This window comes from Dunckerocampus dactyliophorus, chromosome 14 (genome assembly GCF_027744805.1).
Source record: "Dunckerocampus dactyliophorus isolate RoL2022-P2 chromosome 14, RoL_Ddac_1.1, whole genome shotgun sequence".
Classification (NCBI taxonomy): Eukaryota; Metazoa; Chordata; class Actinopteri; order Syngnathiformes; family Syngnathidae; genus Dunckerocampus; species Dunckerocampus dactyliophorus.
Window position 1 is genome coordinate 14455077 of NC_072832.1, and position 18574 is coordinate 14473650.

At 39.7% G+C, this 18574-nt stretch overlaps 1 long non-coding RNA gene across 2 annotated transcripts in view; it reads right to left on the reverse strand.

The window, feature by feature from the left end:
• Positions 1 to 2608: 2608 nt before the first annotated feature.
• LOC129194006 (uncharacterized) overlaps positions 2609 to 18574 on the reverse strand; it is a 35372-nt gene continuing 19406 nt past the window's right edge. The window contains exons 3-4 of one of the 2 annotated variants that reach the window (XR_008573667.1): positions 3083 to 3270; positions 2609 to 2861 (exon numbers count right to left, since the gene is read on the reverse strand). This is a non-coding gene — a long non-coding RNA (uncharacterized LOC129194006). Of the gene's footprint in view, positions 2865 to 3082; positions 3271 to 18574 lie in introns of both variants that reach the window. The other variant, XR_008573666.1, reaches the window with a different exon arrangement.

Genomic DNA, 18574 nt, shown 5'->3' on the forward strand with positions numbered 1-18574 from the left:
AATTATTGCTGTTTCATGTTTGATTACAGCCTTATTAGTCAAAAAAGATGCATATACAGTATAAGCAAATTTTATGTATTCTCATTTCTTGTTTAAACGCTCCAAGTTCACACCTTTGTTTGAATTTTAGCGCTCAATCTACGAGGTTGGACGCAAGGATTTATTAAGTGTCTAATTTATTTAGTTCCTCTGACCCTGCCTCTCCTTCCTGGCGCCACTCCGCTGAAGTGTTTTTGTATCCTTGTTAAAACATATTGTTGCTGTTGCTGGAAACAAGGCAGTTCGGCACAAAAGAGATTGGTTTGCAATGTTCTACAGCGAATCGGGGCGCAGAAGACAGTGGTCAGGTTCTGCCTTAGCCAGTAAGGACACAGAACACAATGTGCGGGTTCTCCCTTAGCCAATCAGGATGCCGAACACAATGCTCGTTCATAAACTGTAAAAAGAAAAAAACAAACACAAAAATTGCACACACAAAAAACGCAAAACAGCGAGCCTGCAAAAGGTGAACCGCGATGGAGCGAGGCAACACTGTATAGATCAAGATATATTAAGTGGTTAATTATATTTAAAGCAAAAATAGCCTACCTTTCATCTTTACGCTACAGGTGAGAAAGCAAATGGTTATTAGCATTAATTATTGTGCTATCTTGTAACATTTAAACAATTTTTCCTAACCCAGGGCCTTTTTTCTTATAACATTTATTTATTTTTTTACATTTTCATTTTTAAACTTACTTTTTAGAATATCTAACGGTTCAAGAAAAGACCTCGTAGGTTCCAAATGGCCACCAGGCCGGACCTTGGACACCCCTGATTCATAATGCAGACAACTTTTTGTGTTAGTAGATGTGTTGATTTCTTCCTTAGATTTGGTCTTTTTTCATACAAGTGGGGTTTGTTTGGGGGGGATGAACAAATTGCAATAACTACAACAACCAATCAGATTCAGTCAGTAAAAGCAGCAACTAGTATACAATGAACATAAACTCAGGCTACATCAATGACACCAGACTCCTTAAACTGATCCTGAGAGAAGATCCATTTATATTAATGTGGTCTATTCTATTTCCAATATATATTAATGTAGGGAATACATTTCTTCTTGCTATGCAGAGGCATTTCCTCAGCATTCTTTTAGCATTAACGGGAGCTTGTGTTAATTATTCATCAACCTTGCAGTCATGCAGGATGTGCAACATGCAGACTCTCCATTTTGTTGTTCTCTTTATTCAGGGCATGTTTACTATGAGGTATGAGGTGGCTGAAAACTAGATAATTTAAGTATATTATAGAAATAGTTGCTGTTTACTGTAAACCAGCCTCAATAAATACATATAAAAGTAGTGCTGCTGTTTCTGCACCAGTAATTATAAATATAATGCATTGTTTAAAAAAAAGGCATAGTACTTTGTTGCAAATGGCTTAATATTGCACCATTATTTTGCATAAATGTATATAAGTCAACATTTATATGGAGACATGTGGGAGTCACTGAGCTCATTGTTTGCCTCCCATGTGAGGTATAATTTGTTAGTAGTTGATTAAATCTTTTCATTGTCACATCCTCTGGTTCTTAACTGAGTTACTCTCTAACCTATATTAATGAAGTCCTGTGTGAAAACCCACAAGGTCTAACGCAACATGCTGATAAATGGCAAGAATGTTGGATCCAAATGCATGAAAATGTATAAATGCAAAGTGCTCTCTCACACTGGGGATGTTTTTATGCATTTTCTATGACAAAAAATCTGCAAGTTCATGTGGAAATAAGGAGTGCATCTTGCATAAGACATCTCTTAAGCAACTAGGCGCCTCAGCTATGCCACCAGTGAAGCACGTATGAAAGTCTGCCACTTCTACCACAAGCTTATTTCCATTGACATATCAGCTGAGTGGTTTCCTCGACTGCGAGGAAACAGAGTCGGACTGAGGCTGCACATTATATAACTTGCATGAAAATCAAATAGGACTGCAGCCAAATCCTTGCCACCTGTCTCTACCATCATTATATCTAGTAATGTATATTTAACCTATTAAACAGTGGACAACTAGTCTGTGAATGGCAATGAAGCTATTTAACTCCAAACAATCTTTAGCCAATTAGCAGGGACAGCGATGTAAAAGAAAATAATTCCAATTGATAAAATATTTTTTCTTTTCATGGCGACTTGTTGCCAGGCAGAAATTGTGGGACACAATTACAGAAAAGCAATGGTTGTGCTCATTATGCCGTTTCTTTATTATCATGGGCCAAGTAGGTGAAAAAATGACTTTTCTTTACACATCACGCCATTTGCTCAGTCACTTGTTGCCAGGCAGAATTCATGGTGCACAGTCATTTGCACAATTACCACAATTACAAAATGAAATTAGCATAGGCTGGTCACGCTCAGTGTACCGTTTGATTAGTACAGTAATACTGTATGGGGCCAGCGCAGGAACACAGACAGATATACCGTATTTTCAAGACTATCAGTCGCTCCGGGGTATTAGTTAAAAAAGTGTAATGAAGAGGGGAAAAAAATCCATAAGCCACACTAGATTGTAAGTCACATTTATTTCGAAATGGATTTTGCAAAATTTAACACCGAGAACAGACATTTAACCTGGAAAGGCAAGTTAATCAACTACACAGCAGGTGAATAGGTGTCCGGTATGTTAACATAATATACTGACAGTTATTCATATACACAGTATCATAAAGAACATACCTGAGAGGCGAGTCCAACAAGCAAGTTACCAATAAGCAAGTTCACCAAGCTCCCGATCTCATATCACATCACTGAATCCATGGAATTCTTCATTCTCTGTGTCGCTAGCCTAGAGTGCCCTCTGACGGCTTTCGATGGTGATGTTCACTGCTTGGTTCATGACAGTCAGAAACACAGTATATATATTTTGATATATAAGTCGCAAAGTGAAATGATAATACTGTACACTTGGGAAATAACTTTTCAAACTGAATTTTAACAATTATAAAAGTGGTTTACTACAGTAGATAGGTTTCACCAATGAAAGTAACAAACACAAACACAGCACCATCTTGTGGATCTCCCAACGCAAAAGATTCATAACTTACCTCAGTCATTTTGTGGGTCAACTGCTACGGCGTATCAGTCCATATTTACTCTTGTCAGGTAGTTGTTTTCTCCATTTGCTGGTCTCTTGCACCTTAGACTGTTGTAAATTTATCCAGTTCATCCCCAGGGTTGCCTCCTGCTTTAGGCTTTGAATCAGCTGCCCACCATTCTTCAATCTCCTGTACTCCTAAGGCACAGTTTTTGGATAGATTGGAAATGGCAACATGAACAGAGAAGCTAGAATTATAAGCATATTGTTTAGCAACGGTGTCAGACAAAAGGACAAGCAGCAAGTTGTCTTTTACACTCTTCTTGCTACAAGTGACAAGATGGAGCAGACCACTTATGGAAGAACACATTTATACAATCTTCACCACATTATGTAATATATTCAGTGAAGTGCAATAAGGTTCATGGCTGGTAAGTCATGACTCCTTTGGAGTTTTTATTTTTTCATATTAATACATGTTGCACGTCAAGAAGATAACAAGAAAATGTTAAAACTTTTGTTAAAAAAATGTTTTCAAATATGTGTTAGCTCCATGAATTAATATATACAGTATATCTATTTTATGAGCTGAAACATTTTTGGTGTCTTACCTTTGATTTGTATATGAAGTACGTGGAACCTAGCCTTTTCCAGAAAAAAAGTTCTGATACTTGGTTGTAAAAGTCTGATCACCTTCTGGTGAGCTTGGTTACATAATCCTCCATCTTGGCAGTCAAATTTATTCATTCATTCAGGAGATAATAAAAAAATATATTTAATGACTCGCTGTTCTCCAGCTGGTACTGCTGCTGTCAAAAAAACATAAAAAAACACTTTTCCTCTATATGGACGGACAGCAGACAAACATCTTCCAGCTCACACACGGCCTCACCACTTCAGGATGAGGCGCGTACTGCAGCGCCTCTGTGTATGACATTTCTGTATATTTTATTGTCCGATTGGCAAGACTAATGATGTCACACTTAGATTCAAGACATTACACAAGCTGTAGAAAGTCATGGTGTACAATCAATATTTCTGCAACGTTATATTATTGGCGACATGCTGACAAACAGAAACTTGCAGGCGCCATGATCCAACTTAGTGCACTCAGACGGTCGGCAGAGCTTGCGCACTCAGCCGAAATAAGAGACGCCTCATCGTAGGTTCACTGTTGCTCCTCAGTAATAAAAGTAGCTATTGGCTGACCTAGATGTCGTTGCTAACGTGCATATTATTTGTATATGATGTTGTAACAAATTCTGTAGGAAGTAGGAAAAAAAGCATAACCTTGTAGGAGAGACAAAAAATTTGAACAACAAATAAACTGGATGCTTGGTTGGTTAATTTCAAATTGTCCATCACTTCATCAAAATAAAATAACTAATATTTTATCTCGGCAAATGCCCCTCAAAGTCAAAATAATTACATCCGGACTCGTCTTCGGCCTCCACCCTTTATCTTGTACTTAGGACTACTTGTTTAATTTATCGCAAAATGTTCTCCCACTTAAGAAAATGTTAAACAATTGGGATAATGCAGAAATTACATTTATAATACAGTTCAGTGTACAAACATCATCATCATATCATTATTCATTTTTTATTTGTCATCATGACAGGTGAGGCATTTTACAACCCCTCTGTCTTGGCATGGCTTAATCCAGGTGCTCAATTGGAGGTGCCTAGGTTGGGCTACCTCTTCTCCTGTCAAGTTGGTGGCAGTAATGAACCTTCAAGCTGGTTTGGGAACGGCCAATAAAGACAAAAGAAGAAGACAATAAGTAAATGCTGAGTTTTGCTAAATAAAAGATCAACTGGTTGGTCTAATTATAGCATTATTGAAGATAACAGGGGGCAGTGGATTGTAATATGATGTTACAAGGCAATCTCCCACAATAATTCAATTTAACTTGCTTACTTTGTTATTAAAAGTCCTAATGACACACAAATGACAAATTTAGACCACTCTACAGTACATTTAGTTTAATAATATAGCTTGTCAACCACAAACGAAATGTATTCAAAATGAAAGATGGTGGGACTGAATAAAAAAGGCAAATGGAACTGAAAATGACCAGATGAAGCGGGTGTTCTGATATGCCATATAGAATCAAATAATGTGAAAATAAGATTTATTTCAGATGGTCTTCAAAACCACCATTCAAACAGCAGTAAGTAGCGCGGTAGATTGTTTGATGGTGGCACTTACTCGGAATGGATAACCAACTCATGAGCCACAATAGGTCCCCTGGTTGCAATATATTACGAGTGGCTACTAGGAATTATGATACTATTTTACAGGGACCAAATGCATCCCAACATGCAGTGCTTCCTCATGATTTTTTCAGTGCGGCAGAATGTTAAAACCTCCCAGCACAAATACCAGTGTTTAATTATCATCTACAGTCAGTGAGTTAGAACAAGTCTCATCAAAATGTGGTTGACATTTTTATAAAAGATCCCACTAATGGAAGATAACATCCATCCATCTTCTAGGGTCACGGGTATGCTGGAGTCTATCCCAGCTGACTTCGGGTGAGAGGCGTAGTACACCCTGGACTGGTTGCCAGCCAATTGCAGGGCACATATAGACAAACAACCATTCACGCTCACATTCATACCTATGGACAATTTAGAGTCTCCAATTAACCTAACATGCATGTTTTTGGAATGTGGGAGGAAACCGGAGTACCCGGAGAAAACCCACACACGCACGGGGAGAACGTGAAAACTCCACACCGTGATGTCCAACGGAGATCCGAAACCAGACCTTCCCGATTGCCTGACCATGTGGCCAACACGCCAAACACTAGGCCACCGCGCAGCCCAGTAGATAACATGTTTTTTTAAATTAGATTTCATAACTGATTTTCCATCCATTTATACATCCATTTTTTCTACTTAACCGGGTTGTGGAGACAGCAGTCTCAGTAGGGAAGCTCAGACTTCCTGGTCTCTGGCCTCCAGTTCCGCCTGTGGGGACATGGAGGTCTTCCAAGCCATCTACAAGACATAGTTCCCTCCAGCATGTTCTGGGCCTACCCTAGGGCCTCCGCCCGGCGGGGCATGCCCATAACACCTGTGGACCATGTGGACTAGATACCCGAGCCACCTCAACAAGCTCCTCTCAATGTACAGGACCAGTGGCTCTAACATAAGCTGCTACTGGATGACCGAGCTCCTCCCCATATCACTTATCTCTTTGGGTGAGTACAGCCACGACCTTCGTCTTTCGGTCACAACCTACATCTTGTCACCACAGGTGAGGATAGGAATGTAGATCCAACCGGTAAACTGGTAACTCTCTTTTCACCGGTCAACAGTATTTTCAACGGTCTGGCACAGCAGCCACATTACTGTGGATGCTGCACCGATCCGCATGTCTCTCTCACGCACCAGCCTTTCCTCACTCGTGGACAAGACCCAGAGATACTTGAAGTCCTCCACAGGAAGCAAGACCTTACTCCCAACCCAGAGGGTACAAGCCACCCTTTTCCGGCTGAGAACCATGACCACAGATTTGGAGGTGCTGAATCTCATCCCAGAACACACTCAGCTGAAAACAATGAAGGTCGCTGATTGATCATCAGGATCGCATCTTCTGCAGAAACAAGATCCGGAGGCCCCTAAACTGGAGTCCGTCCATAGAACCAGTGACACGTTCACTGTGAATAGGCTTGACTTACTGCTGGCAATTTGAAACAGACTCCGTCTCCGGTTGTATAAGAACTGAATGGCATGTAGTAGTACCATGCTACGAACTGTACTTCCAGGGCACTCCCTCCCCAAATCACCCCGAGGGACATTTTAAAGATATATATTTATTTATTTTGATATTTGTGTTTTCTTTTTTATGGTATATGTGTGTGTACTTATGTGGGTGTGTAATTTTCGAGGGTTGTTTGTGCCCAAATACAAATAAATGAACATATGAAATACTCAATTAAACTGTGAAAAAATATTAAATTATCCTTCAGATAATTGATTAAACCATCTCGAGTATTTCTTTCATGACCAATATATTTGATTTTGTGATTAATTTATATATTTCCTGGTCCTTTTTAATAAAGAATTCCACAAAATGCCATTCACATACATACAGATACACATGCATCACCATTAAATAAAAAGGCTATGCAATATGTGACTGGATCGTCAACTAAATAAATAGTTAGCAAATGTTTTCAATACAATAATTTAATATTATACTTCATAAATGGAATCATCAATGCATTATATACTACATCATTTCACAATGTAACTAATGATGTCATGTTTTCATTATCATTGCATCTATTTTGGCACAGAAACCCTCCATAATTCATAAGTATTGATGATGATTTTATTCGTTTGGAAAAATAACACATGCAGTCTGTCCAAAGTTAGTCTAACATAAAGTTGTTTTGTAATTGCTGGTTTATTGCACAGAGATGAAAATACCAGCTTTATTTTCACCCTCATTACGTGGTCTTGAGTGATAATGTCTGGCTAGAGGTAAAGAAAAGATTGTGGGAAAAACACTTCCATCAAAATCTCAGCGCAGTTCAATGATGCTGAATGATCCCTCTCAAGCTCGACTGGATAAAGTCAAACGTCTTGGTCGCAGACATCAATCCTGTTTGTGGCTGTTATGCTGCAGGATGCTTTCTTGCTCTGCTGTTCAACAAAGATGCTTGCAGCAAATGCTTGAAAAAGGCCAAGCTGTTGATCTGCAGCTTGGGGCGCAACATCTGTCTTTCGCATGAACATGCACATTTAGGACATTATCTACATTTATGTTGAAAATTATCAAAATTCAGACAAATGTGGTTCATAAAAACACATATATGCTACAGAGTAGTCTGATCCAGGCATTATGGGATTTCTGCCATCATTAAACAAGATTAAAATACAAGGACATTGATGCATCTATGTGCCTTATTTGCAAATATAATGACATTGCCCATTTGCTGCTTGGACAACCACAAAAAATGATGCATGATACTGCTTGTAAGCACTGTTGATATGGGTCAACTGCAACATGGCTGCATGCCCTCAATTGAACTCCTCTCAAGAGGAGCAGGTGGTTTATTCCAGATGTGTGCAGCTGGAGCTCATCTTTGCAGAGAAATTGGCCATAGCACCATCTCAGTGGGCAAGTCCCATCAAACTGAATGTGCTCTCTTTTTTTTCACGACTTGGACCAGACAATAAAGCGCTTGGTTCTCTTTGTTGGAGTCAACAGTCTGTGATGTGGGCAGATCCACATTGCTTACACTATATTAGATGTGCATTTGGTGGTTGGTTTCATGGTTTCCACTCCAGGGTATGCAAAGTATACAAAGAATACATGATCATAAAAACCTTGCACCTGTATATTACCAGCATGGTTCAAATTAGGTTCTTTTTTCTTTCTCTAAGTCCATGGGCCACTCGTGGCCGAGAAAGGGGGCGCTTTTGTCGACACTCTCTCGGCCAGTTCAGTAATGTAGATTCCCCCCGCTAGCGAGCGATTTATTTTAAAATACAACTTACAATGAACAGGCTAATGTGGTCGCTATCTAATCATTTTTTAAATGCAGTAGATTGCAGTGAAGTCATCAGTGTTAGCCGGCTAGTCATAACTTGCGAAAACCAACAATTCAAAACATGCCGAATATTTACGTGGAGTAGCAAATGATTGAATATATAATAAACCATGAGTGACGTGACTGTGAAACTCAATAATTATGCGTAATTACTTACATTTATACAGTATGTTTCTTTCGGTCTCCTCGCTTCCATCTTCTCAGCCGGTGTTATAGCTCCTTCTACCTCTTCGTTTCAAGTGTGGTCAGCGACCACACTCGTTTTCAAGGGGTGTATACCTTTTAGCACTTACCCCTTACCCCTCAGTTTAAGGAGAATTGATTCTCGTGAAAAACTAGGGGTAAGGGTTAAGACGAGGGGTAAGGGGTAGAATTGGGATTCAGCCTAATACTACTACTACTAGTACGAAGAATAATAAAAATACAGTCAATACATCGTGTTTTGATTATCGGCCCCTCGTCCGATCATGGTTTTTACAAAAATTACCTAATTAATTAATGATTGCTGTTTCATGGTTGACTATGACCTATTATTAGTCAAATAATATTGACAGACAAGTCATATGTAGTATTCATCTTTCTCTCAGTTTTAAACCTATTCTTCAGTTTAGAATAAATAAATTGGAGGCTAACTAGTTAGCTCAGTAGATTGCTGCAGTATCGTAGAAGCGACCACCGTCTCTTGTGTCACTTCAGGATCCTGTAGCCTGCGCACAAGTGGTGCGCAATGTGATGTAAACAAAGCTAGCAGTGTTGTCAGAGTGTACTTCTATGTATGGCAGATTCATGTTAGACTGGCTGTCTTGTATATCAATCAAGTGACAAACGTCCTCGTGAGGATGGATGATAGGCTGATGACGATCTTTTTCGACCACCACCAAACGTTCATACATCATTGTGGGCAGCAGGTGAAGTGTCTTGCCCAAGGACATAACAACAATGACTTGGATGGAGGAAGCGGGGTACAAACCACCAACCTTCCAGTTTCTGGACGACCTGCTGTACCTCTTGAGCCTCTGCCGCTCCTTTCGCTGTTCTTTTGTCAATCTCCAAATATTTAGCAAATAAAAATAAGACAAAACATCAGGTCACTGAAGTTAACACATCAAAAAACAATAAGAATTATTGAAGACTGAACCAGCTGAGGTCCAGTGATCTCCGGTTATAGCATCACACGCAAATCCTCCACCCACAATCTTAAGTTAGTGGTTCTTTTCTTGCTGATTTTGGTCATCACTGCACGGCGGCTTGTATGATGAGTCATTGGAAGCAGTTTGCAACAACTGTTAACCCAGCGTCTTCCAATATGTGTTTTGGCCTGCTGTTCCTCGCAACTCACTTGGCAAGACCATTCGTCAGCCTGTCGGTCACAGACTTGCTCATAAGCGGGGTGTTCTCTTTGAGTTTAGTTTGACGAAGAGCTTTGCTATGGCCCGCAAAATTGCTAGCATCTTCACTGCTAACGAGGCTGTGGCTGCACTCGCGACTGGGTGCCTTTCATTGATGTGGTGGGCTAAACTTGAGCTGTTTCGGTGGTAAGCAACCTCCTGTTTATAAAGAAGGAGTCTCTACCTTTATCAGTGGTGCCGTCGGGGCATTTTTGAAATGTAAATTACCCATTCATTGGACAGACAACTGTCATCATGCGCCTCCATTTTCACCCCTCTTCTCTGCTACTCACAGCTCCTCACCTTGCTCTCCCGACTACAATGAGAGCCATACCAATTTATACTAACAAGCACAAACACAATGACAGCCTATAAAACAATGGCCATTGTTTTGCACCTCCAACCACTCAAGCACAAGAAGCCAGACGCATAAAAACTTATTTTTTTAAAAAGGCAGTTTGTATACAGTTTGAAATAAAAAATTACATTAATGTGATTTTAAAAAATCTCACTAAATGTAACAAATTCATTAATCACAATTAAATGCATGATTCGGGATGGTGATTACTAAATTTACAAATTGGAGTGTTCTTCCATGTCAGTTGCATATAGAGCAGAGTAATGTTGCCGCTAGGAGTGTCGCGGTATCGTATATTCGTTCGATATCAGCAAGACGTGTCAGCCAAGACAGTCCCTCAACATCCAGAGCTTTGAGGAATTCAGGGCAAAAACCAGGACACCCAGGCGCCCGCCCTCGACCGCCACCCAAAACACACAGCACTGGACCCTTATGCTTGTCTCCGCAGGTGGTAAGTCTATGGGGGGGAGATTCCGTGTGGCTTCTTCGGGTTGGGCCCGGCCGGGACCCATGGGCGAATGCCCGACCACCAGGCGCTCACCTGCGAGGTGCGGTCCCTCCACTTGTTTTTATTCATATGGTCTTCTGAATCACTCTTGGTCTGGCCCGTCACCTCGGACCTGTTGGCCTTGGGAGACCCTACCAGGGGCATATAGCCCCAGACAGCCTAGCTCCTAGGATCACTCCACGACGATAAGGTGGTGATTCACGGAGGGGTGATGTTCCTTCGTCACAATTACGGATAAAAACGAGCTGTACTTGTTTCATGCTCGTACTCGGCAAACATGCATTATCCATAATCAACAGTTAGCATGCAGAGATACTGTATATTGGTAAAAAAAATAAAATCAATATATTAATTTTATTAAGTGTGTGCTAGCAAGGGTGTGTGTATTTAGCATGCTAATATGTAACTAATTTACCCTTTCACTATATTTACTTTTTGTTCACAATACAATGAAAGTACAATGTACAATGCAAGTTTAGATAGTAAATTTCAGCTCTTAATGATTAAGATTGCAGCTGTACACTCAAATTCACAGATAACACATTTTTAAATCTCAGCGGAGTGTTTTATGTCAGCTTCTTCAGCCATTTATAAATATCAACTGTATTCCATTCAGCTCTTGCATAACCAGAATATGCTTTTCTGCTGCAAAGAAATAAATGAATTGTTGTTTAAGTTCCCATATATCTGTTTCAATTTCTTATGTGTGAAACAATAGCAGGGTTAGGATTAGACCTCAAACATAGTCTGAACGATAAAATACCCAAATCACATCAAATACGTAACATTATCACTCAATTTAAACCCTACCCTACATTTCTATTCAATCTCCCTCAGTTGATTGAATCAAAGTGGTATTTTGCAACTACAAAAGCAGAATCAAGCTGCATCTTGTAGATTTCCATTTCCATTTGCTATCACCAAAAATAACAAGATAAGAAGAAAATATTGTCTAGCAGAACGGGGTCATGGAGACAACTTAATGGACGTCATGGTCGCTGCTGAAAGAAAGGCTCTGCTGATGCGGATGGCTGCCCTTATGACAATGATAGATGATGCTTCCTGGAGCCTTGCAGGGTCCGACTGTGCTGCCACTGACACTTGGGAGTCACACTAAATGCCTGGGCCCATGTCAGGGACCCGCCATGAAAGCCTGAGGGGAGTGTGGGTGATATTATCCAGTGACACGTATCCCATCAAAAGTTTTACAGGAATGAGCAGCGAATTGTGACAACAACAGGAAGAGGCGTATGTCCAGACAGTGTTAAATGTAAGACTTAAGATGGCAGCTTTCTCACTCGTTAATTGGACTACAGGTGGTCCTCGGGTTACGTACGAGTTCCGTTCCTAGACTGTGATGTGTGATTGTGATTTTGGTGTAAGTTGGATGTTATACCTAAATTATCCATCCTTTTTGTATGCCGCTTATCCTAATTAGGGTTGCCGGTACATAAATTATACTTCAATTAATTCACACTGTGCGCAGAACACATGAAGGACATAAAATAGAGTAATAAAACACGAAATAAAAACATTTAATGAAAAATAAAAGCCAAAGCACTACCTGTTATTACTGGCGACTCAGCGACCTGGCAGTTATATGTACTGTAGTTTTACCGAGTTTTGAGATTTTAGTTTTTTATTCATTTATTTTTGGTATTTCTGGTATTTTTTTTAAATAAAAAAATGAGTTTTGTGATTTCTGTCTGTGAACATGAGTCCTGAGAGGTCAGGATAGCTGCCTGCAGAGAGGACAGTTGAGTTTGGTGATGTTTTGACGTGGTTGCGGTCGGCAGTAGCCTGTTTTGTTTCGCAATAAAGAGATTGTTGATCCGCCAGATCGTCGTCATCCTTACAACAGTCGGGTAAATGATACAACACAATCTTTATGCTTAATGATTGTTGTGACTGTCAAAAGATTGAAACAAGTGCGGCCAATATTGAGTACATGGTATATTCTTTCGACAGCACACCACGCTGTAAAAAGTTCTCAAGCAAGTTTTGTGTTTACTCATCAAAATGATGTTTTAATTAATTTATGGGAAATGCCATAACACCAAACGGCGTAATCTGTGGACCACCTGTAACATAGAAGTTTCATTAATTCACATTTATTCGAGGATTTTTGTATTTTGAGAGTTTTTGGAATTATTTTTTAGGGTCCATCAGTTTGGTAGCGTTTGTGTCATGTGCACACTCTGCTGGTGTTTTCTGCCCTCTGATTTCTGTTTGCGGTACCGCTGTTTGGTCTTCCTGGTTGGAGCTTCTCCTGCACATCTCCCTCTCATCAGCAATCACACCACTCAAAAGCCACACTTCCAGGCCTGCTTTGACGCCAGATTGTCCTCCTACCCTCCCCAGTTTCCAGCATGTTCTTTTGCCCACGCCGCTCCTCCTAGTGATTTGTTTTTATGCTTTTTTCTCTTTTTGCCAACTTCAACTATATATTAAGTTGTTGTACTTTGTTTGCTTCATATGCCGCACGGTGGCCTAGTGGTTAGCATGTTGGCCACACAGTCAGGAGACCCTTTTTCCGGGTGCTCCGGTTTCCTCCCACATTTCAAAAACATGCATGTTAGGTTAATTGGAGACTCTAAATTGTCCATAGCTATGAATGTATGTGAATGGTTGTTTGTCTATATGTGCCCTACGATTGACCAGTCCAGGGTGTACCCTGGCTCTTGCCCAAAGTCAGCTGGGATAGGCTCCGGCATACCCGCAACCTGAGTGAGGATAAGCGGCATAGAAGATGGATGCATGTTTGCTTCCTTGTGCTTTTTGTGGTTACTTTCCTCTTCTAATAAGTGCACCCTTTGTTCATTTTTATTACTGTAAACTGCGCTTTTTTTTTTGGCCCATCATCCGCAATCCTTATGTGAAACATGAACACACTTCGTTCCCTTTTGTGTGCCTTCTAAAGAGAGAAAAACAGTTAGCATAAGGGAGCTAACAATGCACGAAATGGGTGATACCAATTTCAACTGTAACACCCTTTAAAATACGTTTTATTGTTTTATATCCATGCTGTGACCATGCAGTAAGAGGTACATTGATGACAACATGTAATACTTTAAGTATTTTGCTGTGTTTTGATCATTTTAAACATTACCAGAACTTATTTCCTGGGCGCATTGATTTCACATAGCCCATAGCACATAGATAGGAGCTATCCCCACTTCCGTCAAAAACAGCAGCATGTCAACTACTAATCATGGCAGACTTCTTGAGAGACATGCCAACGACTACTTTTGGAGAAATGAGGATCCAGAACCTTATCCTTTTAATCCTGAATATACAGAGGATGAGCTACAGGTTTTAGAAGCTGAGCGGGCAAGAAGAGAAAGTGCCAGAGCAGCGGTATGACTTGGTGGTGTAAATGTGGAGCTTCCCAAGCCATGCCGACAGAACTGGAGCGTTTCCGCTGCGCTGAGTGGCAATGTTCCCTCTAAGCTCCGCGCGTGCGCAATCGTGCACTGCTCTCGAGTTCTCTGCACACCACAAATCCATGCTGTGCATGATGTGGTATGCAGTGGATCATGATCATGGATGCTTCCCTTATCCATACCGTTTTTCTCTTCCCATTTTTCTGAAACAAATTGACTGGTTTCATCTTTCTAAACAATCTGATTACAGAACATTGAAGGCTTTTTAGATATTTTCTGGCAAGGGTTAGGGGTTAGCAAGTGTTCGGGTAGGGTAGGTAAGGATGAAATCAGAATTTGTTCAAAATGGAGGCACTCTACACAAAATGGCCATAATCCCGAAGCAATAATTCCATATTTTTGTGAACCCTCTTAAATTATGCTGAAAGTATCCAATTCAACCATATCTTGATCTATTGTAGTGCTGTATAAAGACATAAGTAAGTGTACAAAAACCTTTGGGCAAAACTGTACATCTTGAATCTTGGTCAAATGAATCCTTGTCCAAATAAAAGCCCATAATAATGAAATATTTGGATTTTATAATACTATTATTTCTTCCTCATCCCTGAGTTCCAGTTGCTTTCTGATTGCAAATTGGTTGTATATTTTAAACCCTCATGATTCACAATAATTCTTAAAAATGGTGCTTGTTGAACGGATCATCCCTCCTCATTCCTCCTCAAAGTGCCCTTGAATAAACCTATAAAGGGAAGAATTATTAAATATATTTTGCTGATGAGGGATGTTCTGAGCCCATTTGGAAGACAAAGAACTTCCACAAAGGCAGACACAATTGCATGTTGAGTAATACGAGGCCACACAGGAAAAGATGAATCTCCCAAGGAGGGAAGTTCTTGGAATAATAATTGGCCTTTCCATTTCAACAAGGGGACATTGTTTTAGGTGGTATTTGATGATTTCGACCAGAATGGTCACCATAATGAATCAGTCAATACAGGTGAGATAAATGGCTCAACGAACGGACCTAAAAAAAAAGTTATTTGATGAAAAACACCCTTGGGCTATTAAGCCAACATGATAACATATTTTTGGGCTCCCCCAGCAGTTTTTGAGTAGTTTTTTCTAAGCTTGTTGATAAATACAAAGTGACAAACCCAGATTTCTTGACAAGCTGGTGAAGTTCTGAAGTTGGCTATTAGAACGTGCATTCATTCAAAACATTCATTTTTGACAGTAAATCCTGTTCTGCATCACATAAAAGCTGGAGCCTATCTCAGACTGGATTAGGAAGATATTTTGTTCTAAAAAGCCCAAGATTAAATATACCTATATTATATATATACTATATACAGCGGAAGAAGATGCAAGCGTCTTCATCCCATTCACATAAACGCACAGGTGATAGTGTGCAGGAATACGGCGGGAGAACCGATATAACGCCAAGCGTTTTGTGAGGTTTGAGTTTTTGAGAAGGCATTTTTGTGACGCAAATGTTTTAATCTTTTGAACGCATATTGTTTTTAGAAGCCAAACTCTTTACTTAATTGTCGCCAACAACTAAGCGGAACTATGTTCTTCATCACGGAAATCTGAACAGAACCGGACTTAGGAGACCAAGTGGGGGGTAAGTCACTGTTATTGGACTACAGTGCTGATGGGGATGTCATCCAACTTCATGTCAAACAATACGAACTATCCCTTTAAATCCCTTCTCTCGCAGGTGCCATCTGATGGTTATTGGACTGCACTCTGCATCAGGAACAACCTTCATTTGGGCCAAGGATTGTCTTGACAGACAGCCAACCGGCTCCAGCATTATTTCGGGTCTACCGCTTGACTTTTTTGTTCTATAACCATCGGGATCTTTTAAGTGTGTGTGGTGTGACGTCCTTACCCACAACATTAACACAACAGAATGCGTAGTGAAGTTAATGTACTTCAGTAAACACACTTCCATTCAAGACCTTTGAGGTTTTTGAGAAAAGAGATTCTCAGAAATACAATCTATTTTTAAACGTATCTATCTGGGTTGATATGTATTCAATAAAAATTATATAAAAGCAGCACAGGGCAGGGCTATGGATGATGTAGAAGGTAAAAAAGAATGTTGGTGTCAACCACCCACCTAACCCCCAAAAACAACAACAAAGAGATGGTGCTCAAGCAAGATTTAGTCTCTATAAACTGTAGGCAGCAAAAGCAAGCAGGTTTGTTTGGATATTCATAGTATTGTTTTCGTCACCCTGTCCTATCCTATACAGTAAATAAATACCCTTTATTACTGTAGAGCTGCGACCACCATATTCAAAAATATCATTCCAAAAATGATCCTCCATGAGAGCAGAGTTGGCATTAAAATAAGGCTCCCTGCAGACTGACTGACAATGTGCGAGCTTTGGGCTGAATATTGCATCTGCTTTGTGTGAACGGTTGTGTGTTGCAGGGTGTGCGTCAAAGACATGACAGGTTGTGTGCGTAGTAGTTGTTGTCAGCGCTGTCGTGTTGAGGTAAAGTAGGTCTCCAAGATGTTGACGGTCTCGCAGTAATTACGTTGTCATTTCCTGCATGTGTAGCGCTCTGCTTAACCTCTGTGTGGCGAGCTCTAATCTAAGTGTAGTCTGTACTATTTATACGGTGGTATGAAAAAGTGTTTACCCCCTTCCTGATTTCTTATTTTTTTGCATGTTTGTCACACTTAAAGATCATCAAACAAATTGAAATATTAGTGAATGACAACACAACAACAACAACAATGGCCATCCTTAGTAGCAGCAACTGCAATCAAGCGTTTGCGATAACCTGCAATGAGTCTCTTACAGCGCTGTGGAGGAATTTTGGCCCACTGATCTTTGCAGAATTGTTGTAGTTCAGTCACATTGGAAGGTTTTCCAGCAAGTTTTCCAGCATGAACTTTTTTTAAGGTCATGCCACAGCATCTCAATAGGATTCAGGACTCTGACTAGGCCACTCCAAAGTCTTCATTTTGGTTTTCTTCTCTTTCTTCTTCTTGTGTTTTGGATCATTGTCCTGCTGCAGAACCCAAGTTGGTTTCAGCTTGAGGTCACGAACGTATCGTCGGACATTCTCCTTCAGGATTTTGGGGAATTTTTTTCTACCTCATTAACAAAAAGTTGCATTTAAAAACTGCATTTTATGTTCATTTGTGTTGTTATTGATAAAATAATTACATTGTTTTCATGATCTGAAATATTTAAGTGTGACAAACATGCACAAAAATAAGAAATGCTCAACCTTATCTGCATCATTTTCTCGCTTTCTGGTGATTATGTCACTACCATTATACTACACCAAATATTTATTTTTACTTCTTAATAGAAATGTGGACTTAATAGATTTGATATATTTGAGATACATGAGAATGATGATTTTAATAGTGTCACTATTTGTCAGACACCTAAAATAAAATCCTGTTTAGTATATCCTTATTATATTACGCTGCAAAATATAAAATTGGAAATGTAATTGATTTTGTTTTTGTTTCACCCTATTGCCGTACTGAGAGAGTGTCATTATCTTGAGCCACGGATCACGAATCGTATCGTATTGTAAGGTACCCTCAGCTCTAGTAATACATAATGCTTTTATTATCACATACAGTATTTATTAGGGCTGGCAAAAATACGACATTAACGGCGGTAACCAATTTAATTAAGGACTTTACATTTTTTAGTGGCCTTAACGCATGTGCATCAAGGCAAGCCAGACATCTGTTATGATGGCAGTCGGAGGCACAGTTTAGACACAGAGTCTGACGCTCTTTTATAACTTTATTCTGACCTGAACACATCAACAGTCGTGCAATTCCAAACACCATATATGTATCTCCAACTCACAACCACATCTCCAGTAAGTTCCACTTCCTCATTTTGAGATGCGTTCACTGACACTCCGAACACCACAACATCTTTATTTATCTTTATAGTTTGTCTTATCAAACAGAAAGGCAAAGAAAAAACAATAGGTGGCTATTCTCATCAGCATTTGAGTGTGAATTCAACTTAAATTACGTGGTATCTTTGAACGCAACCCCTCATTGTTCATTATAACGCGGTTAAAGTGTGATTTGCAAATGGTGATTAATCGTGATTAATTAATTTGAAACTGGGATTAATCTGATTAGAAATTGTAATCATTTCAAAGCTCCAGTATTTATAAATGATTACTGACTTAGGGTGAATGAGATGTTTTTTCTGTTGGGAAAAAAAGTTTTTTCAGGGGACAAAAGTATTTATTTTTATCAAAACTCGTGGATCCACTGTGGGGGTTTTTTTG